Source organism: Lissotriton vulgaris, chromosome 3_1, assembly GCF_964263255.1.
Source record: "Lissotriton vulgaris chromosome 3_1, aLisVul1.2, whole genome shotgun sequence".
NCBI classification, from domain to species: domain Eukaryota; kingdom Metazoa; phylum Chordata; class Amphibia; order Caudata; family Salamandridae; genus Lissotriton; species Lissotriton vulgaris.
In genome coordinates this window covers 1,512,425,503-1,512,452,043 of record NC_141689.1, presented here as the reverse complement: position 1 = coordinate 1,512,452,043, position 26,541 = coordinate 1,512,425,503, and the positions used below count along the sequence as shown (strand labels likewise).

The following is a 26,541-nucleotide window of genomic DNA, read 5'->3' as shown; positions in this document are numbered from 1 at the left end:
ATATTTTTTTTTTTTTTTTTGAAAACAAAGGAGGCGGCACAATCAGGATATCTTTTTTCAAGCCTTATTTATTTCAAGACTTTCACCCCACCAACGCGTTTCAGCCTTACACGGCCTTGCTCACGGTTGGTTAGTCCCTCTACTGTGTTTCTATTTATACTAGCCCATGATTAGCCATTTATGAGGCATTATGGGACCTGTAGTTTGGTTACATTTTCAGTGAAAAAATTAATAAAAGAAAAGAAAGACTTGGCATGCTTATGATTTTAAGCATTATGGTAACATTAGTATAATGTTCTTGTTTCTGGGTATAGTACCCTAGTCTTTTCATGATGTTTTGTAATTTGTCAAAAGATGTTCAGGGTATAGTACCCGATATCATTCTGAGGTTGATTATTCCAGGTGAATGTGCAGGTCCTCTCCAAAATTCATCCCCTTCGGGTGTTTGGTCCGGAGTCTGATGATCATCCGCGACTCCATTTGTCGCAGTCTTCGGACCACATCACCTCCTCTTTCCATTTTGTCCAGTACTTTTGCCCCAAAGAAATGCATTTGCCTCCAATCTCCATTCTGGCATACGCTCATATGTTTGGCAGTGGCACATTGCATGTTGGAGTTTTTTACCGCTCTTATGTGTTCTAAAATTCTTTTCTTCAACATGCAGGTTGTGCTTCCCACGTACTTCATTCCACACTTACATTGAATTATGTAGACAACGTTTTTTGAGCTACATGAGATTTGTTGTTCTATTCTCATTAACTTGCCATCTGGTTCCACAATCATTTTCATGTTTTTGCCAATTTTGCAAGCCTTACATGAATTGCAGGGTGGAAATCCTTTTCGTTGTATTTCCAGCCAATTCTGTTTTGGTTTCTCTTGGAAATGGCTCTTGATCAGTAAGTCTTTGAGTGAAGTATTCTTTTTGTATGTTATTAGTGGAGCATTTCCAATGGTAGTGCCAATGTCAGGATCTTTTGTTAGCACATGCCAATATTTTTTCATTATGCGGGCAATGTTTGAACTTTCTTTACTGTAAGTCATTATTAGTCTTGGAGGTGTGTTGGTTTCACTTTTTTTCGGTTGTTCCATCAGTGTTTGAGTTCGTGTTTTTTGATCAATTTTCCGTTTGCAATTAGTTAACACTCTTTCTTCATAGCCTCTCGCTCTGAATCTACATTTGCTCTCTTCAATGATTTTCTCTGCATCTTCTGGTAACGAGCAATTTCTCTTCAGTCTTGTAAATTCTCCATACGGTATACTGCGTAGAAGGGGTGTGGGATGAAAACTTGTACCATGAAGTACACTATTTGTAGCTGTCTTTTTTCGAAATAGGGTGGATTCCAGTTTTCCATTGTGTACATATATTTTAGTGTCCAAGAAATCTATTTCTTTTGTGCTCGTGTTGCATGTAAAATGCAACCCAACTTCGTTCTTATTCAGTTTGTTGAAATAGATTTTGAATTGCTCATCCGTACCATGCCAAATAATGAATAGGTCGTCAATGTAACGAACCCATAACATTATTCGTTCCAGATCTTCTTGGTTTTCTTCATTCCATGCTATGGTTTTCTCCCACCACCCCATCGTGATGTTCGCATAGTTTGGTGATAGAGAAATGCCCATAGCAGTGCCACAGGTTTGTTTAAATAGTTGTTTGTTAAACAAAAATACATTGTTTTTTTAGGCAAAGATCAATCATTTGCATTAGCATTTTCGAGTGGTCTAGATATATGATATTCCGTTGTTTCAAATAGTATTCACAGGCCTGCGTTCCGATTTCATGACGGATTGAGGTGTAAAGTGAGACTACATCAATAGTTACTAACAGGAAATCCGGGTTCCAGGTCACATCCATTAAAGTTCTCAAAAAATCACCAGTGTCTTTAATGTACGATGGAAGACTTTGGGCAATGGGGGCTAGAAATTTATCAACATAGTTCGAGATGTTCTCATACAATGATCCGCATGAGGAGACAATGGGCCTCCCTGGTGGTTGATTTAAGGTTTTATGAATTTTCGGGAGAAAATATATACATGGTGTTATTGGGTGGTCGATAGTTGGGTATTTTCTCTCATCATCATCTATTAAACCTTTCTTATGCCATATTTCCAAATATTCTTGTAGTTCTTTCTTCATATTGGCATATGGATTCATTTCTAGTTTTTGATAGTTGTTTGTTTGATTTAGTTGTCTCATAGCCTCCCATGTGTAGTCAGTTGTCTTCATGAGGACAATATTGCCCCCCTTGTCCGCTGGTTTTATCGTGATTTTGTCATTATTTATTAGTGTTTTGATTGCTGCACGGTCTATTTTTGAAAGATTTTCACGTGTCTTGTTTCTGACTTTGGAGAGATTGTCAAGTCCTTTTATTATTGCTTCTGAAAACAGATCTATTTTATTGCCTGGTGATAGTATTGGGTAGTATCTTGATTTCCTTTTTAAACCAGTGGCTGGTCTCACATCTGTTGGGATATTTAGCTCCTCTAAAAGTTCAGCGTCCGATATAGAGGCCCCGTCCAGGTCAAATAATGTTTCGAAGCTATTTTTCATGTCTGGAATATCTGCGATAGTATCAAAAAGAACTGTGTTCACATTCTCATCCACATTGTTGATGGGCTCTGTTTGGTTTTTGGCATGTACTTTTGCTAGTTTCAACTTCCTAATGTATTTATAGAAGTCTATCCGTGTTTCAGTATAGTCAAAGTGAGCCTCAGGACAAAAAGATAGTCCCTTATTCAAGACACGCTGTTCTGTTTCTGTCAGTTGGTGGTCTGAAAGGTTCACTATTAAGTTGGCCTCGGATTGCGATCGCGCAGTGGGTACTGACGTTTTTCTACGTTTTGCCCTGCGGGTTTTTCTGGCACTGATGTGGGGGTTGTTTGATTTTGCGGCCCCCTGCCTCTTCCTCTGTATCTTTGGTTGGGGTATGGTCGTCTCCCCCTTCCTCTTCCCCTTCCTCCGCCTCTCGCAATACTCTTCTCTAGATTGACCAATTCGACCTCCTCTAAAACTGACCCGTTTTTTGACTGGTAGGTGCTTCGTGTTGAGCCATCATCACTAATGCTAGATTCACTTGTACTGGATGCCATTTTCTGCATAGGGTAATTCTTTTTAAGACTGTCATATTTTCTGGCGAAAGTCAAAATTCTGCCATGGATGTAGTCCTGTTCATCCCGTTGAAATTTACGCTCTTTGCGTTCCTCAATGTCACTTTCATAGGAGTCAAGTCTAGTTTCCATTTCCTTACGGAGTTTGACGACTTCCTCTTGATTAGTGTCACTTGCTATTTTATCTTCCAACTCTTTAATTTTTTGTGTAATCTCATCCACTTCAATGCGTGCATGTTTTATCAGAATGCGCATCATGTTTAAAGAACATTGGGTATTATTATCCATCCATTCCTCAATCAATTCTTTCTTCACCTCCGTGTGTGTTGGCATTGTGAAGATCCTTAGCCCTCGAGGGATGCGTTTGACTTCCAAATACTTTTCTAAAGCTATTGCTTCCCAGCTCTTATTGATCTCTTTCTTGTACAATTTTTCTAGAGCGTTTAGCTGCTGTTTCAGAGTGTTCTCCGATATTGAGGATGTTGTTGAGGTTGCCGCAGTTTCGTCTGGCTTGCCCCCAGGTTTGAACATCGTTGTTACTTTTGAGGCTCTTTTCGCTGCACGAGCCTCCATGGTTCCGATTTGTTTGTGCTGCACGCCTTAAACCTTCAAGGGCGAAACAATGCTTATAAGTGTGTGTCTCTTTAAGGCGGTATCCTGATCTGACAACTCTACGTGAGGCTGCCCGTTTTGTTCACGAAGACAGCATCTGTTCTACGGAGATTGTGTCAGCCACTTCAACATCCTGCTCGCATTTATCGGAGAGTTGCACTCCGCTTACCTTGCGCTGGACTTCTTGGATCGGAGGTTGCGTTACACAGCTTCTCCGTCGGTCCGGCAAGACAATCACTCGCACGCTGCCTTTCAGTGCAGGAAGTTGGGCGCGTCACTCGGCTTCGTCTCTCTGCATACAAAGTGATCCCTCAGCCCTCTGGACGCGCTCAGCAGTGTGTGCTCTGCCTAGGGGTCGGATCCTGACCCAAGCAATTTTAGAAAACAAAGGAGGCGTCCTGCTTGGGTCAGGATCCGACCCCTAGGCAGAGCACACACTGCTGAGCGCGTCCAGAGGGTTGAGGGATCACTTTGTATGCAGAGAGACGAAGCCGAGTGACGCGCCCAACTTCCTGCACTGAAAGGCAGCGTGCGAGTGATTGTCTTGCCGGACCGACGGAGAAGCTGTGTAACGCAACCTCCGATCCAAGAAGTCCAGCGCAAGGTAAGCGGAGTGCAACTCTCCGATAAATGCGAGCAGGATGTTGAAGTGGCTGACACAATCTCCGTAGAACAGATGCTGTCTTCGTGAACAAAACGGGCAGCCTCACGTAGAGTTGTCAGATCAGGATACCGCCTTAAAGAGACACACACTTATAAGCATTGTTTCGCCCTTGAAGGTTTAAGGCGTGCAGCACAAACAAATCGGAACCATGGAGGCTCGTGCAGCGAAAAGAGCCTCAAAAGTAACAACGATGTTCAAACCTGGGGGCAAGCCAGACGAAACTGCGGCAACCTCAACAACATCCTCAATATCGGAGAACACTCTGAAACAGCAGCTAAACGCTCTAGAAAAATTGTACAAGAAAGAGATCAATAAGAGCTGGGAAGCAATAGCTTTAGAAAAGTATTTGGAAGTCAAACGCATCCCTCGAGGGCTAAGGATCTTCACAATGCCAACACACACGGAGGTGAAGAAAGAATTGATTGAGGAATGGATGGATAATAATACCCAATGTTCTTTAAACATGATGCGCATTCTGATAAAACATGCACGCATTGAAGTGGATGAGATTACACAAAAAATTAAAGAGTTGGAAGATAAAATAGCAAGTGACACTAATCAAGAGGAAGTCGTCAAACTCCGTAAGGAAATGGAAACTAGACTTGACTCCTATGAAAGTGACATTGAGGAACGCAAAGAGCGTAAATTTCAACGGGATGAACAGGACTACATCCATGGCAGAATTTTGACTTTCGCCAGAAAATATGACAGTCTTCAAAAGAATTACCCTATGCAGAAAATGGCATCCAGTGCAAGTGAATCTAGCATTAGTGATGATGGCTCAACACGAAGCACCTACCAGTCAAAAAACTGGCCAGTTTTAGAGGAGGTCGAATTGGTCAATCTAGAGAAGAGTATTGCGAGAGGCGGAGGAAGGGGAAGAGGAAGGGGGAGACGACCATACCCCAACCAAAGATACAGAGGAAGAGGCAGGGGGCCGCAAAATCAAACAACCCCCACATCAGTGCCAGAAAAACCCGCAGGTCAAAACGAAGAAAAACGTCAGTATCCACTGCGCAATCGCAATCCGAGGCCAACTTAATAGTGAACCTTTCAGACCACCAACTGACAGAAACAGAACAGCGTGTCTTGAATAAGGGACTATCTTTTTGTCCTGAGGCTCACTTTGACTATACTGAAACACGGATAGACTTCTATAAATACATTAGGAAGTTGAAACTAGCAAAAGTACATGCCAAAAACCAAACAGAGCCCATCAACAATGTGGATGAGAATGTGGACACAGTTCTTTTTGATACTATCGCAGATATTCCAGACATGAAAAATAGCTTCGAAACATTATTTGACCTGGACGGGGCCTCTATATCGGACGCTGAACTTTTAGAGGAGCTAAATATCCCAACAGATGTGAGACCAGCCACTGGTTTAAAAAGGAAATCAAGATACTACCCAATACTATCACCAGGCAATAAAATAGATATGTTTTCAGAAGCTTAGTTTTTTAACGTCTTTATTCCGATTATTCATCATAAAAGACACATATATACAAAACAAATAATACATTATCTACAATTGATACAAAAAAGTCATAACAATGATATTAAAGATATTTAAATACATATGAGGACCAAAACAGAGAAAATGAAGACCTAAACTAAATCATTAAAAAAAAACATATAAGGGTAAGATCGCAATTAAACCTACATATAAAGACGTCCAAAGTACTAGTAAAATCATTTAGACATGTATAAAATTAGCAGATCATCAATACTATCAAATTCATAGACCATAAAACAATCAGAAAACGTGGAATACAGTTTGTTTAGATCTTGATTTATGAGCTAATTGACCTAGATCTTATCAGCCAAGCCCACCCGAGGAATTTCGCCAATCCTATGGTTAGCCATTCGGAAGTATTCATTTTCAAGATGTGCAATGCTTCACTGCTCACTCGGGTATTTAGTCTAATACATACAGGTTTCAACCACTTGTTACGAGGTTTACAATAGGCAGTACAGACAAATAAGAAATGGCCTACTGTTTCTTCGCAAACGGCACAACAAGGACAGAGGCTTGACTCAAGCCTCTGCCAGCCGCTGGTAAAGGCCCTCACTGGCAGCGTGCCCACACGAAACTGGTGATATAGTTTCCTATCAAGTGTTTTTAGAATAACATCCCAGTATATTTCTTTATTAGGAATTACTTTGTGGAGCAAAAACTGGCCTGTCAGGTTCACTTTCTCAGAAAGTGCAACATGTTCCGTTTTTACCATGGACCAGAAAAGAGTTTTAAATTCATCTTTAGTAGGAAAGGTATGAGAACCCGGTTCTGACCATAGCAAAGGTAGGCCCATTTCAATGAGAGTGTTCTTAATTTGCTTTAGCCATGGTATACTGCCAGCCCCCTGTTGCAATCTCACATCTTGAAGTTCACGGGCAAACATGGCCAGTTCAGGGGTTGACCATATGCGTCTCCATAGAGCCACCATCCTGTACTGTGCCTGATGTTTGATGGTATGCATGCCCATGTCCATCAAAAGTGGAAGGACTGGTGTTGATGGGGGGAGACTAACTAGGTTGCGGAGAAATTTATTCTGTATCCTATCCAGGACAGCCAAATCCACACAACCCCAAATATCTGCCCCATACAATATCGCTGAGCTGATTTTAGTACTATAGATTTTAAGCGCAGGCAGCACTCTTTTGGTCAGCGAGCGCCGTTGCTCTTTTACTAGGCAACCAGTCAAGCGGGCAAATTTCAAACAAAGTGCCTCTATTTGCTCTTTCCATTTTAGCCTGAAATCCAAAATTACACCGAGATAAGTCATCACATTGACCTGTTCCAATCTGGAGCCATTCATTAAAATATTGCCCCTCAAAGGCTTTTTCTTGGAAAAGACCATAAACTTGGTTTTATTAATATTAATCTCAAGATCATTTATGTTACAAAAATCCATAAATTTGTTTATTGCAGCCTGTAGACCCTTCTGCGTTTTGGCCAATATGAGTGTATCGTCTGCAAAGATTAAAAGAGGGAATTTTGACCCACCCAGTGAAGGAGCATCAGTGGGGGTATCTGAAAGGAACTTTACCACCTGATTGATAAAGAGCACAAATAGGGTGGGGGCCAGGACACAACCCTGCCTCACACCACGGGTCACGGGGAAGGATTCAGTAACCTGGCCCTGACGACCCCATCTGACTCTTGCAAAGTTACCCTCATGCATCTTAATGGTGAAATCTAAAAGTGCAGAAGGAACCCCCATCCTTTTTAATGCAGCCCACATCTTCCCCCTAGGGACCAGGTCAAACGCTGATTTGAGATCCACAAATGCAGCGAAGATCTTCCCGTCTCTCAATGACACAGTTTTCCAGTAGATCATGACAAATCTTAGGATCTGATCAACTGTACTAATATGTGCCCTGAACCCAGCCTGCATTGGAGACAAAATATCTACTTCTATCATCCACGAATGAATTTTCCCCAACAACATTCTGGCTATTACTTTTTGGAGGGCGTCGATGAGGCTGATGGGGCGGTAGTTTCCCGCATCAGATTTATCCCCTTTCTTATGCACTGGCAAAATTTCGGCCCCTTTCCAGGAATTTGGTATCCTTGTGCCCCTAGCTATGGCGTTTGCTAAAATTAATATATACGGGACCCAGTGTTTTTGATCATATTTAAAGAGGTCCGCGGGGATGCAATCCATTCCGGGGGCTTTGCCATTCTGCACTAGTTTGAGAGCAGAGATAGCTTCAGTTTCGGAAAAAACAACGTGATCAAGTGAGGACTGTTCAGACTGCACACTGGCATCTTCCCTTACAATAGTAGGGGAGATCCGTTCCGTGTGGCTGAACTGCGACTCATAATGTTTGACCCATTGTTCTGCTGGAACATGGTTTACCGGAGTGTGTAATTCCCCCGAGATTCCCCATTTCACAACCTCCCAAAATCTTTGTTGGTTAGATGAGGTACTTGCCTCGTATAAATCTAACCAACGCTGGTCATCCCATTTGCTTTTTGCATCTTTTAAAGCCTTCTTGTAGTTCACCCTCGCTAACCTTATATCCTCGCAAGATTTAGATTTGATGGCACTTAATAAAGAGCTGTGGGCAATACCACAGGTCTTGTCGTACCATTTCAACCTAGGATGTGCTTGGGCTTTTTTACTTCCTCCCTTGACAGTTTTAATAAAAAAAGACTTAATATTATTAAAAAGAGTCTCATGAATTGTCCCGATTTGATCCAGTGGAGTACCTGCCTCAAGAATGTGTGCCATCTGTTTTGTGGCCGCTGAGACCTCCATGGCAATTTTACTAATAGTAACAGTGTTCTCTTGGAGGCCAGCCCATTTTACCCTTCTGCAATCATTTGTAAGGCCAGCATCTGCCGTTTCAATGTTTGTAACAGGGTTCATACAGAGACCCTCAGATACTGATAATGTTATCACCAGGGGATTATGATCACTCTCAGATCTATTAACAACTTCCATGTCCACCAACATTTTCCAGAAGTCTATCTTAAGTAGAAAATAATCAATGCGACTTGAGTTTATTGAGTTATCAAATGTAACTTTTCCCATTGGGTCTGATTTAGTCCTGCCGTTTACTGCACGTAGGTCCCATTCAAGACAGAAACCCAACCATTGCATGACTGCCTCCGTAACTTTTTTGATAGGGGCGACAGTCAAAGGGGGAATATTCCAGATCTGATCTATTTCCCCATATCCCCCACCATCAAGGTTGGGAAAAGGTTCAAAGCAGCAGTTGAAATCACCTGCCACCATGACACAGCTATCTCCGCTAATATCGTTCAGTAGAGAGTCGAGTTCAGCTACCACTCCCGCAGGCTTCCCACCTGGCATACCTCTGGCATATATATTAAACAGAAAAGAGGTCTTATTATTGTTGTCTGTTAATTTCAATGCTAGGATATCATTACTCAGAGTAGGGAGTTCAGTGATGGTAATGGCTAATGATTGTCTAATCCAAATGACTAAACCCCCTGACGGGCGGCCCTTCGGTCCTTTAGTGGCTGGTTTATAGTAGTTAAGATAGCCAACCCGATAGATAGCTTCTGTGGACCAACTTTCCTGCAGGATGATTACATCATGTGTATCCACATAGGAACCCCAAGCGGCCTCTGACATTTTCCCCTTCAATCCCGCTATGTTCCAAGACAAGACTACAAGTGTGTATGATGTTTTCTCTGCCATAAAAGCAGATGGGTTGGCGAACGCCTTAGTGTTTTTCTGCCTGGAGTTACCTGGCATGAGAGTTTCCCTTTTTTCCACCATCTCAGGTTTTGTACTAGGTATGGAAACTATCTCTACCCCTAAGTTACACATATTTTTTGGAGAACAAGTTGGCATAGCGCTAGCACTCCCAATATCCTGTTGTTCTACATCAAGTCAATCCACTCCTTCCAGACCGGAGAGGGGAGCAAACCGGTTTGCAAGGTGAGGATAGAACATTGGATAGAGCGGGGTGTCAAAGTGAAATCTCCCTCTGTGCCTGTCCCTTCTAGAATGTTGGAACGGAGTGTGTGATCTATTGGCATGTAATGCTGGATAGAAATAATACAATAGTAAAGTTTGTACGTCCCCAACTCTGCCAAATCTTGGTTCTCTGCCAATATATTCGGCAACCCAGGGCTCTCTAAAGCTAACCACCACACAATCCCCCTCTAGATCTTTCTTACCATAACCTATCCAATCCACCCTCCTAACGTTAAGTATTTCAGGGTTTAAATTAGGAGGGAGTGGCCGATTTTTATTAAGCCAAAATGTGACCTTATTATAAAGATCCTTGTGTGTTTCCCTCTTACCATCTACGAGTGGAGCCACGCCAGTTAAAACAATTGTATATGGCACTGACTCCGGTGGAAGGTTCACACACTGTTTCTTTGGAATAGGTTTACCAATGGGCTGATGAGTGGTGTTTTTGTCCCTGGCTGGTATTGGATTGTTCTGTGCCTGCTGATTTTTAATGGGCTTGGGCCTTGCAGGATTCTCTGTGGAGGCTATTTTCTTGAGAGCGGGTCCTGTTTTTTGCGGGGCCTTTGATAAAGAGGCTCCCACTTGTGAATTATTACCCCCCGCTTTATTACTATTTGTCACAACCGTGGGTTTTGGATTGGACAGGACGGGTGGGGGCAAACCAGCTCTTGCTAAGCTGGAGAGAGTTCTATCCATAGTCGCTATATTTTCCTTTACTAACAGGTCTAAGGTGTCCAATTTTGTATTTAACAACCTTGTCCTTTCAAAGAGGGGTAAAAGAAGAGATTTGAATAGCAACTCAATTTTAGCCAAAAATATTTCTTCTGTTATGCTAATCATAGTCATAGTCTCGCCCCCCCCTTGCTGGCTAGAAACGTTAATATTGGGTAGCTGTGGGGGCGAAACTGTAGCATTAACCATCCCCTCTGTTTGTTCCTCCAAGTCTGGTGAGGCAACCCTCTTACGTTTCCCAGGATTCTGAGTCGGTGTCAGTTCTAATACTGAAGGAGAATCGATAGGATCATTGCTAATGTTAAGTTTTGGAGAATCTGAGAGACCAGAATTATCCCCAGTCTGATCTAGACAGATGGTCCCACTGATGGGTAGGTTCTCATGTGCAGTATTAAAAACATTTTCCTGGTTGGTATTCGTAATCTCCTCGTTTTGAGTCTCAATAACAGGAGCTAACATCACATCTACATTGCTATCCATATTCAGCGTGGAGAGTGGGACAGGGGAGATAGCCTCGCTTATTTTACCTAGTGAAGAACGCTTGCCGGTGATAATATCAAGCGAGAGGCGTTTTTCAACTAAAGCGATCTCCTTCTCTAAAATGGCTGTTGAACGTTTAAAAAATTGGTCGATTGTACCAGTAAAAGTACCATTAGAGGTGGAGACCTGAACCTGCCTCTCCTTACCAGATCGCAAAGTCATTTTTGTTAACCTTACCAGGTTATAATAGGTATGAATATGACCAACCCTAATAGGCGATAAGCCACACAAGACGAAAAGTTTAAATGTACAGTAAAAGGGACTTTAACGACACTATAAACATTAACAATACAAATAATGTCAGGAGGGAAATATTAATAGTGAGGCCCAGCCCGGCCTCCTCCGGCCCCGGACGGCCACAGACGGTCCCGCCCTTGTCCCGGGCTTCTCCCGGCGCCCTCCCGCGCGCTCCCGCGCTGCGGGAGTTGTGGATCCTTTTAAAGGTTATGCCGAGGGGGCGTGGCCGGCAGGGAGAGGAGCCCAGCTGGAGACGGGCGCGCGGAGACTCCTGGACAACGGAGTCCTCCGCTCTGCCTCGCAGCCCTGCCGGTGTCGATGTCACAGAAAGGAATGCCCCAAGTTCAAGACCGCCTCAACCACGAAGCGGGACCCGCGGAGCGGGTCCGGCGAGGCGTGGGAGGCACCAGGAAGGTTCAATGCCAGGGAGTTAGCAGGTAATCCTTGGAGCGCGGCGTCAGGAAAAGCGTCCACTGTTCGAGCCTGGAAGTGCTCGTTATGAGCAGCTGGGGTGGGGGCGCGGCCGGCAGGGAGAGGAGCCCAGCTGGAGACGGGCGCGCGGAGACTCCTGGACAACGGAGTCCTCCGCTCTGCCTCGCAGCCCTGCCGGTGTCGATGTCACAGAAAGGAATGCCCCAAGTTCAAGACCGCCTCAACCACGAAGCGGGACCCGCGGAGCGGGTCCGGCGAGGCGTGGGAGGCACCAGGAAGGTTCAATGCCAGGGAGTTAGCAGGTAATCCTTGGAGCGCGGCGTCAGGAAAAGCGTCCACTGTTCGAGCCTGGAAGTGCTCGTTATGAGCAGCTGGGGTGGGGGCGCGGCCGGCAGGGAGAGGAGCCCAGCTGGAGACGGGCGCGCGGAGACTCCTGGACAACGGAGTCCTCCGCTCTGCCTCGCAGCCCTGCCGGTGTCGATGTCACAGAAAGGAATGCCCCAAGTTCAAGACCGCCTCAACCACGAAGCGGGACCCGCGGAGCGGGTCCGGCGAGGCGTGGGAGGCACCAGGAAGGTTCAATGCCAGGGAGTTAGCAGGTAATCCTTGGAGCGCGGCGTCAGGAAAAGCGTCCACTGTTCGAGCCTGGAAGTGCTCGTTATGAGCAGCTGGGGTGGGGGCGCGGCCGGCAGGGAGAGGAGCCCAGCTGGAGACGGGCGCGCGGAGACTCCTGGACAACGGAGTCCTCCGCTCTGCCTCGCAGCCCTGCCGGTGTCGATGTCACAGAAAGGAATGCCCCAAGTTCAAGACCGCCTCAACCACGAAGCGGGACCCGCGGAGCGGGTCCGGCGAGGCGTGGGAGGCACCAGGAAGGTTCAATGCCAGGGAGTTAGCAGGTAATCCTTGGAGCGCGGCGTCAGGAAAAGCGTCCACTGTTCGAGCCTGGAAGTGCTCGTTATGAGCAGCTGGGGTGGGGGCGCGGCCGGCAGGGAGAGGAGCCCAGCTGGAGACGGGCGCGCGGAGACTCCTGGACAACGGAGTCCTCCGCTCTGCCTCGCAGCCCTGCCGGTGTCGATGTCACAGAAAGGAATGCCCCAAGTTCAAGACCGCCTCAACCACGAAGCGGGACCCGCGGAGCGGGTCCGGCGAGGCGTGGGAGGCACCAGGAAGGTTCAATGCCAGGGAGTTAGCAGGTAATCCTTGGAGCGCGGCGTCAGGAAAAGCGTCCACTGTTCGAGCCTGGAAGTGCTCGTTATGAGCAGCTGGGGTGGGGGCGCGGCCGGCAGGGAGAGGAGCCCAGCTGGAGACGGGCGCGCGGAGACTCCTGGACAACGGAGTCCTCCGCTCTGCCTCGCAGCCCTGCCGGTGTCGATGTCACAGAAAGGAATGCCCCAAGTTCAAGACCGCCTCAACCACGAAGCGGGACCCGCGGAGCGGGTCCGGCGAGGCCTGGGAGGCACCAGGAAGGTTCAATGCCAGGGAGTTAGCAGGTAATCCTTGGAGCGCGGCGTCAGGAAAAGCGTTTTCAGAAGCAATAATAAAAGAACTTGACAATCTCTCCAAAGTCAGAAACAAGACACGTGAAAATCTTTCAAAAATAGAACGTGCAGCAATCAAAACACTAATAAATAATGACAAAATCACGATAAAACCAGCGGACAAGGGGGGCAATATTGTCCTCATGAAGACAACTGACTACACATGGGAGGCTATGAGACAACTAAATCAAACAAACAACTATCAAAAACTAGAAATGAATCCATATGCCAATATGAAGAAAGAACTACAAGAATATTTGGAAATATGGCATAAGAAAGGTTTAATAGATGATGATGAGAGAAAATACCTAACTATCGACCACCCAATAACACCATGTATATATTTTCTCCCGAAAATTCATAAAACCTTAAATCAACCACCAGGGAGGTCCATTGTCTCCTCATGCGGATCATTGTATGAGAACATCTCGAACTATGTTGATAAATTTCGAGCCCCCATTGCCCAAAGTCTTCCATCGTACATTAAAGACACTGGTGATTTTTTGAGAACTTTAATGGATGTGACCTGGAACCCGGATTTCCTGTTAGTAACTATTGATGTAGTCTCACTTTACACCTCAATCCGTCATGAAATCGGAACGCAGGCCTGTGAATACTATTTGAAACAACGGAATATCATATATCTAGACCACTCGAAAATGCTAATGCAAATGATTGATCTTTGCCTAAAAAACAATGTATTTTTGTTTAACAAACAACTATTTAAACAAACCTGTGGCACTGCTATGGGCATTTCTCTATCACCAAACTATGCGAACATCACAATGGGGTGGTGGGAGAAAACCATAGCATGGAATGAAGAAAACCAAGAAGATCTGGAACGAATAATGTTATGGGTTCGTTACATTGACGACCTATTCATTATTTGGCATGGTACGGATGAGCAATTCAAAATCTATTTCAACAAACTGAATTTGGGTTGCATTTTACATGCAACACGAGCACAAAAGAAATAGATTTCTTGGACACTAAAATATATGTACACAATGGAAAACTGGAATCCACCCTATTTCGAAAAAAGACAGCTACAAATAGTGTACTTCATGGTACAAGTTTTCATCCCACACCCCTTCTACGCAGTATACCGTATGGAGAATTTACAAGACTGAAGAGAAATTGCTCGTTACCAGAAGATGCAGAGAAAATCATTGAAGAGAGCAAATGTAGATTCAGAGCGAGAGGCTATGAAGAAAGAGTGTTAACTAATTGCAAACGGAAAATTGATCAAAAAACACGAACTCAAACACTGATGGAACAACCGAAAAAAAGTGAAACCAACACACCTCCAAGACTAATAATGACTTACAGTAAAGAAAGTTCAAACATTGCCCGCATAATGAAAAAATATTGGCATGTGCTAACAAAAGATCCTGACATTGGCACTACCATTGGAAATGCTCCACTAATAACATACAAAAAGAATACTTCACTCAAAGACTTACTGGTCAAGAGCCATTTCCAAGAGAAACCAAAACAGAATTGGCTGGAAATACAACGAAAAGGATTTCAACCCTGCAATTCATGTAAGGCTTGCAAAATTGGCAAAAACATGAAAATGATTGAGGAACCAGATGGCAAGTTAATGAGAATAGAACAACAAATCTCATGTAGCTCAAAAAACGTTGTCTACATCATTCAATGTAAGTGTGGAATGAAGTACGTGGGAAGCACAACCTGCATGTTGAAGAAAAGAATTTTAGAACACATAAGAGCGGTAAAAAACTCCAACATGCAATATGCCACTGCCAAACATATGAGCGTATGCCAGAATGGAGCTTGGATGCAAATGCATTTCTTTGGGGCAAAAGTACTGGACAAAATGGAAAGAGGAGGTGATGTGGTCCGAAGACTGCGACAAATGGAGTCGCGGATGATCATCAGACTCCGGACCAAACACCCGAAGGGGATGAATTTTGGAGAGGACCTGCACATTCACCTGGAATAATCAACCTCAGAATGATATCGGGTACTATACCCTGAACATCTTTTGACAAATTACAAAACATCATGAAAAGACTAGGGTACTATACCCAGAAACAAGAACATTATACTAATGTTACCATAATGCTTAAAATCGTAAGCATGCCAAGTCTTTCTTTTCTTTTATTAATTTTTTCACTGAAAATGTAACCAAACTACAGGTCCCATAATGCCTCATAAATGGCTAATCATGGGCTAGTATAAATAGAAACACAGTAGAGGGACTAACCAACCGTGAGCAAGGCCGTGTAAGGCTGAAACGCGTTGGTGGGGTGAAAGTCTTGAAATAAATAAGGCTTGAAAAAAGATATCCTGATTGTGCCGCCTCCTTTGTTTTCTAAAATTGCTTGGGTCAGGATCCGACCCCTAGGCAGAGCACACACTGCTGAGCGCGTCCAGAGGGCTGAGGGATCACTTTGTATGCAGATATATATATATATATATATACACACACACTCACATACATATACAAACAGACACATACATTTACAAGCCTATTGGACGTGTGTATATATGTGCACATATTAACAAGGCTATGAAAAAACGGAACAGGCCAGATATAAGAAGTAAGACTAAAGGCTTTAGTCCTACTTTCATGTCTGACCTGTCCCGTTGTTTTCTTCTCAAAATCTGGCCCCCTACTAAAAGGGCAACTTCCAATATTTTGCAGAACTATTTTCTAAGAAAAAAGTCAAATACATAAATATGTGCTAAATAGAGATTGAAAAGTATGAACTTTCTTATTAAATAGGAACAGATGAGATATATGAACTGATTTATGGAGCGCCCTAAACATATTTCCATCTTCCTCAAATGAAAACTAAAATACGTGAACATATTTTGTGAATTTTAAAAGTGCCTTTTAGAATCTTGAAAGAAAGTTGAGGAAATTAATTTCTTTCATTAAAAAGCATATACACATTTCAAAAAGGGCAGAGCACAAGAAAAATGTTCTAATAGCTACAGAAAAACATTCAGCAAACAATTAAGTGAGGCAAAAAAACAAACCTATAAAGTTATTTAAAATGTTAAACGATCTGTGCCCCCAAGTGACTAAAATAGAGATCAGGAAAGACAAAAGTCATGAATTTGCCATTTATCCATTAAAAATATATTTCTGTCAGACAGGAATCTGCTTACCTGCTAACAAAATCTCCCAAAAATCTGTGACCAAGAAATTAAAACACCGCTTGAAAACATTTCAAAAATTACAAAAGGATTTTTTCAGAGTGTCAAATCACAAAATCCTCATGTTATGAGATAGACATACTTACTCTTACTTTAGCCAAAACAAATGTCATGCACTGAATCGAAACTGGCTAGAAATCAGCGTATCCCTTACACACACTACTGTCTAACTCCTTAAAAATTGGAAATATTAAACCTCAACTCAAAAAAGAAGGAGGAACTAATCTACTTTGAAAAAGTCGCCCAAACACATCTATCATTTCTCAAGAAAATGTTGAAAAACTGAGTTGCTTTGGAACTCATGGAATTTTCAAAAATAAATCTTTTTTGGTGACTTTCCATCGCAATTCCTTTCCAGACATAGCACTGAATCTTCCATGGTGACTTTGGAGCGTTATGCTCTGAAAATGACAATAATGAAAAATGCCTTTCAATTTGGTTAGATCTATCCCCGACCACTAATATGAAGGATCACGATCACCCTAGACATAGTCATAGAAGGGCTAGAAACCAGTGACGCTGTATTAAGTTGGATGGAATTCTACCATTCAAACTGGTTCCAATGTGTAACAATTGATGAGGCTCTCTCTAAACCGGCTCCTGTAACATGTGAAATCCCCTAAGGTTTAATATTAGCTGCATTATTAATTAATATATTTGTTGAGCCCCTGGGACCTCTACTAACAGAACTGCGTATTCTCTTAATGTGGATTGAACCTAGTTGTACATGAAATTGAGACCACTCAGTGTGGTCTTTTCCTCTAACCAAATTCAAGAATGGCTAGACATTTAAAACGCAATAATTTTAAAGCCGAGAGTCTATTTTCTCAAGAACCCTAAACTAAAACATGAAAGAGAACTGTGCACACACAATCCAATAATTAGCAAGTCTCAAAGATTGGCAGCAGACCAAAAAATTAGGCTTATATTACAAATCTGGCAAAAGGGGGTATTTTACCAGCATTAACTACTTTGTAGATGCAAACATTTTTACAACCTGGAGATGTAAAATAACAGTGCAAGAACTCATTGTACCACATTTAGATTTCGGCAAGGCCATTTACACAACACTACTATAAAAAACCTGCACCTCTGAAAGCTGTTCTACATGCAGCTACAAGTTTAATCCCAATATAACGCAAATGTGCCCACATCAATTATGTCCTGTGTTCTTTAAAAGGGGGTCCCGACTAAGGGGGGGGGGGTGAAATTATAAAGTAGCATATATTATTTATATGGCACCATGTCTAAATAAATAACCTTAAAATACATAGTGTTTTTCCATTGGCTCCCGTCTCATAGGGAAATAATATTATCGCCTCCCAATCCAACACACCAAGAAAGGATCCTCTCCTCACGTCTCATTCGAGGAACTCTTTACCTGTAAATGAGACTAGCTAACTCCTCCAGCCATTTTAAGTGCCTCCTAAAATCCAACCTTCTTGAAAAATACCTCTGAAACAGCATGACCTGGCAGATCATCGCTCACTTGGCAGTTTCAAAGATGCTTAATGTGAAAAGACTCTTGCACTGGTAAAGGAGTTTATTGAAGTGGCACCCTGAAAAACCCTGGAATACATTTCTTGTGTGGTATTGATGTTAAACCACGCTTTGTATAACTACTTCAACAAAGTATGTTTTGTTACATTGCGTTTTTGCACTGAGAGCATCCTTTGTATGCTCTTGAGTGTGAGTAACACGAGCGGATCTTTTCTCCGCTCATGTCGGTCTCATGCTTCGGGTGCATCTTTTGAATGCACCCGCGCTCTTTAGTGAGACGCAAGCTGACTTTTTCACGTTCGTGTCGTGCTCTTGCATTGTTAAATATTATGCACTAATGGTAGTTTAGAGGGGCTCGCAGTGCGGGATTCAAGTCGGGTGGGCATTGTATATATATGTTGCATTTACTGGCGGTTGCGGCATTCGATGTCTGGATCTTGCCACCTCCTGCCTCGCTGTGCATCAATGAAAATAAAGCGTGGGTAAGATGATCTATCTCATGCGGTAAGAGTAGCGAGTCATTATCTCTACTGGGGCGGACATAGAGGTGATCAATTGGCAATGGGTTCATACTTGGGAATGCAATAGTGGCGGGGTGCGCGCTGCTCCGAGTGCGTGCCAGTAGTTGATTAGTCTCCCGTGTGATAAAAGGGTATTGACAGCAAACATAGGGTGAGAAGCGGGAGGTGACACAGCCGGATATTGATTAAACCTGGTGTCTGTTTGTGTATTTGTGCACAGAATACCTGACGGTAGCTGGTTTTCAGAGGGACACGTGATCTTTTGGACACGGACGTCCACAGTGAATGGGGTAGCAGGTACGCGTGAAAGACGCTAACCCCAGGTGATTATGTTACAAATGATTTAAGTGCCACAATCTTTTAATTGTACTTGACCCAGCCAGCTGGCATGTGAGGGTCCAGAACCATCGGCTCATTATTATTTGCAATTTGTCATTTTACTATCACAGGTGTGGTTTACAAGAGAGTGGAAATAGAAGTGGATAACCCCTGTTTGCCCTGAAGAAGTTGCGTAAAATAAGAGCAACGAAACATGTTGGCGACAATGATTCACACAAGATTTTGCTCAGTGTGAATCATTTTTAATTTGGAGAACTCGCAGCCCAGAATAAATTAGAAGTGGCCAGTGAGCTCTTTAATTTTAATTGTGTGAGATTCACGTTTTCTTTTCTCACTTGGGTTACTGGTGTATGTGTACACTAAAATAGCAAGTGCTTACGTTGACTTGTTATCGCACGAACAATCAGTACATTGTCTGGCTGACGTTAAGAAAAAGTGCTGTATTATGGTGTTGGTCTTTTTCTTCTGTTTGTCTTTTCTTTCCACTACTACAAGAGTGAGTCACCTATGATGATAAGTGGGTACACTGGTAATTGCTAGCCAGAAAACCCTATTGGCGGTGCTACCGTTAGGGGCTCACTCTTTTTCTCCACAAATTTTGAGGTTGGTGATGGAATTGTGACAATTTTAAATATTTCTTATTGTGTACCTTGATAGTTATTGACACTTGCACAGTAATGGACAGCCTAAAAACAATGGGCACGTCGTAGTAAAAATGTTATATACACCGCTACATTTTCTGTGTGTGGAATAGAAAGAGCAAGAGTGTCTTGAGGGACAGGCCACATTTTGTTTATTGCAGGTTGAGTGGGGGGCGGCCTGAACCTTTTGTTCCCCCTGAGGCTCCAGGTAATTGGATGGAACTGGAAAATGCCTTCTCTTCATCGGATTTGCATCCGTTTCTTTAAGGATTTGCTGGTGGCATTGTTTCCTCATACATTTCACAAAGTGTGTCAGTTACTGGGGAGACATTACCTCTCTGTGTTGTTTCTTTCTACAGCATCCACAGTATCTACAGTTACTCTAAGGTACTTTATTACTGCCTATTTGTGGAACACTTGTCTCCTTCGTATCTTCAGGCTACGGTGACTACTTTTCTTGTTTTATTTTATTATTTTTCTTAACCATTTTCTTTTCACTGGGTTTCCTTATTACAAAATGTCTGGGATTGTACAACCTCCTGCTTTTCTTGCTGTTCCTGGGGAACCACCTATGAACTGGGACATTTGGGAATCTGTTTTTTTTAGCATATGTAGACGTGTTAGAGGGGGATGTGAACCAGAGCGGAAACTTGCCCTTTTAAAGCATTGTCTGGGTGGTATGGGTCTAAAGGAATTTAAAAATCTACCTATTCTTGTTAATCCAGGTAATCTTGATGTGTATCAATATGCCTCTAAACAATTGTCCTTAAGGTTTGGTAAGAAAACTAATATTGTCATGGAGAGGTTCATATATTATTCAAGGAAGCAACATTCAGATGAACCTATTGAAGAGAATGTGTCTGCTTTAAGATCTTTAGCAGTTACGTACAAGTTCAAGTTCGGACATTTATATAGCGCACTGCTCACCCAGAGGGTCTCAAGGCGCTTGGGAAGGGGTTCATTATTTGTCGAATAGCCAGATTTTAAGTTCTTTTCTGAAGGAGGTGTGGTTTTGAGTAAGGCGGAGGCAGGTGGGGAGTGAGTTCCAGGTCTTGGCTGCCAAGAAGGAGAAGGATCTTCCTCCAATGGTGGATTTTCGGATGCGTGGGATTTCGGCGAGGGCTTGATTGGAAGATCTAAGTTGGCGGGTGGGTTTGTAGAAGGACAGTCGGGTGTTGAGGCATTCGGGACCAAGATTGTAGAGGGCCTTGTGTGCGTGGGTGAGAAGACGGAATGTAATTCTTTTGTTGACGGGAAGCCAGTGGAGGTCTTTTAGGTGTCCGGTGATGTGATCTTGGCGGGGGATGTCCAGTATGAGTCTCGCTGATGCGTTTTGGATGCGTTGGAGTCTTTTCTGTAATTTTGCTGTGATTCCGGCGTAAAGTGTGTTGCCATAATCCAGTCGACTCGTGACCAGTGCGTGGGTGACAGTCTTTCTTGTCTCGAGGGGATCCAGCGGAAGATCTTTTTGAGAATGCGAAGTGCGTTGAAGCAGGAGGATGAGACTGCGTTGACTTGTCTGGACATCGAGAGAGAGGAGTCTAGGATGAAGCCTAGGTTACGTGCATGATCTGTGGGTGTGGGTGCTGTGCCCAGAGCGGAAGGCCACCAAGAGTCGTCCCAGGCAGAGGGGGAAGATCCTAGGATGAGCACCTCTGTTTTGTCTGAGTTGAGTTTTAGGCGGCTGTGTTTCATCCATTCGGCTACTTCTTTCATGCCATCGTGAAGATTGGTTTTGGCGGTGTTGGGGTCTTTGGTGAGGGAAAGGATTAATTGGGTGTCGTCGGCGTAAGAGATGATGTTGAGGTTGTGTTGGCGTGCGATTGATGCGAGTGGGCTCATGTAGACGTTGAAGAGGGTGGGACTGAGTGAAGATCCTTGTGGTACTCCACAGATGACTTCAGTGGCTTCCGAGATGAATGGGGGAAGTCGGACTCTCTGAGTTCTCCCAGCTAGGAACGAGGTGATCCAGTCCAAGGCTTTTCCTTGTATGCCGATGTTGCTGAGGCGTTGTATGAGGGTGCTTTGGCAGACTGTGTCGAAAGCGGCGGAGAGGTCGAGTAGAATGAGGGCCGCTGTTTCTCCGTTATCCAGAAGTGTTCGGATGTCGTCTGTTGCTGCAATGAGGGCGGTTTCGGTGCTGTGTTTGGCTCGAAATCCGGACTGAGAGGGATCAAGGGAGTTGTTGGATTCAAGGAAGGCCGAGCTGGCGGTTGACGGCTTTCTCAATTACTTTGGCCGGGAATGGGAGGAGGGATATGGGTCGGTAGTTTTTAAGTTCAGAGGGGTCTGCTGTGGGTTTCTTCAAGAGGGCGCTGAGTTCGGCGTGTTTCCAGCTTTCTGGGAAGGTGGCAGAGTTGAACGAGCAGTTGATGACATCACGGAGATGGGGTGTGATGATGGAGTCAGCTTTGTTGAAGATGTGGTGGGTGCAGGGGTCGTTGGCGATCCAGAGTGGATTGAGTTCATTAGGCGGATGGTGTCTTCAGTGGTGATTGGGTTCCAGGCGCTAAGGTTGTTAGTTGGCGGAGTGGGATCTGAGGGGGGTGGGGAGGGTTGATCGCTGGGAGTATTCTCGAAGCTGTTGTGGATGTCGGCAATTTTGTTGTAGAAGAAGGAGGATAGCGCATCGCAGAGGTCTTGGGAGGGGTTGATGTCGTTAGATGCTGCGGTGGGGTTGGTGAATTCTTTGACGATGTTGAAAAGTTCCTTGCTGTTGTCGAGACGATCCTTGAATGCTGATTTCTTGGCGGATTGAATCAGTTGGTGGTGTTTGCGGGTGGCTGCCTTAAGGGCGGCCATGTTGTCGGTGGTTGGGTTTTTTCTCCATGTATTCTCCAGGGTGCGGCATAGCTTCTTTGATTTTTTAAGGTCATCATTGAACCAGGGAGCCTTTTTGCTGGCTGATTTAATCTGGTGCTTTTTCAGGGGTGCTAATTCGTCAGCACTGTGGGTGATCCATTTCTTGAGATTGTTGGCCGCTTGGTTTGGGTCCAGTGAGAGGGTGGGAGGGTTTTGGTTGAGTGATGTGAGGAGTTGGTTGGAGGTGATTTTGTTCCAGTTTCTCCGAGGAATAGGTTGTGGGCGGTTGTGGGTCAGGGTGGTTTTGTAGCTGAAGTGAACACAGCTGTGGTCCGTCCAGTGGAGAGCTGTGGTGCGGTCGAAGGAGATGTGCTTGCTGGAGGTAAAGATAGGGTCGAGCATATGTCCGGCTACATGGGTAGGTGTGTCCACAAGTTGTTTGAGTCCGAGATTGGCCAGGTTGTCCAGGAGGGAGTTGGTGTTTCTGTCGTGTTTGTTTTCAAGGTGGAAGTTGAGGTCTCCTAATAGAATGTAGTTCTCGGAGGCGAGGGCATGTGGGCTGACGGAGTCCGTGATGTCATCGCTGAATTGAGTGCGGGTACCTGGAGGTCTGTAAATGAGGGTGCCTCTGAGTGTGGTCCTAGGGTCGGTTTGGATCTGAAAATGGAGATGTTCAGCTGTTGTAAGATTGTCGTCGGAGCTGGTCGTGATTTTAATGGTATTCCTATGGATGATGGCGATGCCTCCTCCTGTTTGATTGGTACGGTCTTTTCGGATGATCTTGTAAGCGTCCGGTATGGCTATGGCGATGTCGGGTGCTGATGATGTGTTCATCCATGTCTCCGTGAGGAAGGCGATGTCCGGCGACGCAGTGTCGAGTAGGTCCCAGAGTTCAGTCGCATGTCTGTGGACCGAGCGGGTGTTCAGCAGGATGCACTTCAGGCTGTTAGAGTCGGTGCTATGTATGGAGGAAGTTGATTTGGTGAGGGTCCTGAAGCAGTTGAACTTGCAGGAGAGGCAGGCGAATGGGCCGTGGGTTCGTCCTGGGGTGGCATCGCAGAATTGTGGTGTGCGTCCGGGGTTGAGGGCGAGGAGAGTTGCGGCTTCATATGTGACTCTAGTGGGTTGGGAGTTGCGGGGACCAGGGGGTCTGGCGCTGGGCGCGGTCCAGGCGTAGACGGGCTTAGCTTTGGCGCACCTTCGGCGCGCATGGGGCGCGTCCGCTGCGCGTAAACGCTGCGCGAAACATCTGTCATAAATGGATAGTGGAGGGGGCGGGGGCGAGGGAGGAGCAGCTGGGAGGCGGGTGCGTGTTGTATTTCCGGCCAGGGGGGAACAACAACAACAAGAAAATGGCTGCTAGCCAAAAAGCCGAGACACGATAGGGTATGCACACAGTGGGTGCGCTGCAGACGATTAAACAGGCAGCAATGCACAAGACACAACAGAGTTAGTGCGCTCTATGGCAATTTAGCGCTGCAATTCTATTCGTTATGGCAGATCTCAAAGATAATAATTTAACAGATTACGATGATCTAAACCGGCAGTCTAGTGCAGCGATACAAAGTTAACTTCAATCAGGCTATATCGGTTCTTGTGGAGTAGCGCTACGATACCAGTCTGGGGATTTGCAGGTAGAGTAGAGAGCAGCGTGTGAGCGTCCGCTTCTGATGGGGATCAGGGCGGTCACAGGGAACACCAGGGAGAGCGGCGCATACAGGTCAGTGGGAGGGAGGAGCAGCTGGGTGCGTGTTGTATTTCCGGCCAGGGGGGAACAACAACAAGAAGAAAATGGCTGCTAGCCAAAAAGCCGAGACACGATAGGGTATGCACACAGTGGGCGCGCTGCAGACGATTAAACAGGCAGCAATGCACAAGACACAACAGAGTTAGTGCGCTCTATGGAAATTTAGCGCTGCAATTCTATTCGTTATGGCAGATCTCAAAGATAATAATTTAACAGATTACGATGATCTAAACCGGCAGTCTAGCGCAGCGATACAAAGTTAACTTCAATCAGGCTATATCGGTTCTTGTGGAGTAGCGCTACGATACCAGTCTGGGGATTTGCAGGTAGCGTAGAGAGCAGCGTGTGAGCGTCCACTTCTGATGGGGATCAGGTTTTAATGCGAACCAACAATAAGAAAATCCAAGAACGTTTTTGGACTTCTTCTGACATGTCTAAGTGCTGCAATTGATATCGCTAAGTCTATTGAACATTCTGAAAAATGTGTACAGGAAATTAGAGGTACAGAAAAAAATGAAGTGCATTTCGTATCAAAGGATTCTGAAAAAATAAGGAAGCAATATTCTTCCAAGAATGATTGTATTCAAAAGAACACTCAAGAAAGGTATAAAGGAGTAAGGCAAGGTGGCAGAAATTGTAGGCGTCTGCCAGTCTCTCCATAGGATCTTGGACCCCAAATTCAACGACAATTGCAAAGACAGCAGGAAGGACGTGAGGCCTGTTTATTTATGTTGTTTCTACGATTTAAATATACTAACTGTCCGCTTCCTGAGAGAACTTTACAAGGTGCCTATACTTTAAAAGCGAACCCGGTCCAGAACAAACATTACATCGCACAGCACGACTACACCAGACTTCAAGCGCCCATGAAGTTAATAAAAACACTATTCCTTCCTTCCGAAGGTATGCCCCTGTGTGTTGTTGGTCACACCCTGTGCGCGAACCTCCCGTAAAATGAATGGTATGCAATTAAGACCAACCAATTCGACAACTAGACCGCGCAACAGAAACTAAACCCACGTCCTTTATGGCGTGGTTACGTCAATGGAACGTTCTGTTGCTGAGTGCTGTACCCCCCTACCTAGCCGAACAGATGCCCAGGGCTCCACAAGGAGCGCACCAACAGGTGGAAGACGGGTGTGTCTGCCAGAGACAATTGCAGACGCTTCAGTATTGAAGAATGTAGGCGGCTAACTACTGAGCTCATGAACATGTACGTGCGAAACGTGTACGGTTCCGAAACATATTAACAATGGCTGCACGTTAGACAAGCTGAACATGTAATTTAACGATTAACACCGATTCCTAAGGCCCTTGAGCACGCCCACTTACCGCCCTCCGACGTACGGGGACCTGACGTGTAGTCTTTAGTTTTTACCCTTCACTTTCCGTCGGGGCAGCATTGCAGGCTCTGATTGGCCCGCGCTTTCTCTGCTGCCATTGGTCGCAGCTGACACAGTACTTTCATTGGGCAGTTCAGACTGAGAGTAGCTGCAGTTCTTGCAGCCTGTACTTAGTGCTAGTAGCCATGGGGCCCAGGAGAAGCTCCAGAGATTACTGGAGCTTTTTTCATTTTAGAAAAGCGCGTCAATGGAGCTCTTAATGCTCCGCGTTACATAGCACCCGTGGATAGCCTAAGGAGAAAGATTAGTACACGGAGGCATACCTGCCAACTCAAACGGGAAAATGAGTTGAAAACCAATGTTAATAGTGTATTTCCAGCTCATTTTCCTAGGCTTTGAACTGCCTACGTCCATTAAGGGGTGTGAAAACACCCCAGGACATAGGTACCAGCCTGGGAAGGACTGTGCTTGGGGGCGGGATGGGGTTCAAAAGTGCCTCGTAGGTACTTCTCGGCCGAGGCCCCGCCCCCTCCTCACACGGTGAGATTGTTTTTCAAGTTGGTAGGTATGTGGAAGACTCAGGTAAACAAAGGGAGACAAAAGGGAGGTAGGGGCCCTGTAAACTGGGATAATGAGGGCATCTAAGGGATGGGCATGAACGACGACAGATAAGGTGTGTTTGATTGAGGAGAGTAGATGAGTGTATTTGAGTTTGAAACCAGAGCAGATTAAGTATGTCGTTGTTGGAGGAGTGTAAAAAAGTGCATTTGTTTAATGATTATAGTGTTTCGCCTTAGTATCTCAAATTATAACTGCATTGAGATGCATTTCTTAAAAGTGATAGTTCACGGCCATAACAACATTCGTGGAGTCGTCAGTTGTCTTGTGCATTCTGCAGGAGGCCAATATTCTTAATATGTAAGGAGAAAAATTATAATCTATGAAATGAAACACAAGAGAGGCGTTTGTACAGCATACATCCTTTAAGGTATTCTCATATGCAATGAGGAAGCACTTCAAAATAAAATATATGCTGAGGTTCACATGAATTGGTTAACTAGGGAAGCCTGTATTCAGCCCATGTTTTCTAGCTTCACTAGCTTCACATTGTACAATTCTGGCACTAGATGAGTATCTC

General features: G+C 44.6%; 1 protein-coding gene across 1 annotated transcript in view; it reads right to left on the bottom strand.

Annotated features, from left to right (window-relative positions):
* Window positions 1–25,473, bottom strand: part of COQ2 (coenzyme Q2, polyprenyltransferase) — a 407,280-nt gene extending 381,807 nt beyond the window's left edge. The window contains exon 1 of the mRNA XM_086961980.1: window positions 25,393–25,473. The gene's annotated coding sequence lies outside the window, so the exon portion shown is untranslated. The remainder of the gene's footprint in view (window positions 1–25,392) is intronic.
* Window positions 25,474–26,541: the final 1,068 nt, after the last annotated feature.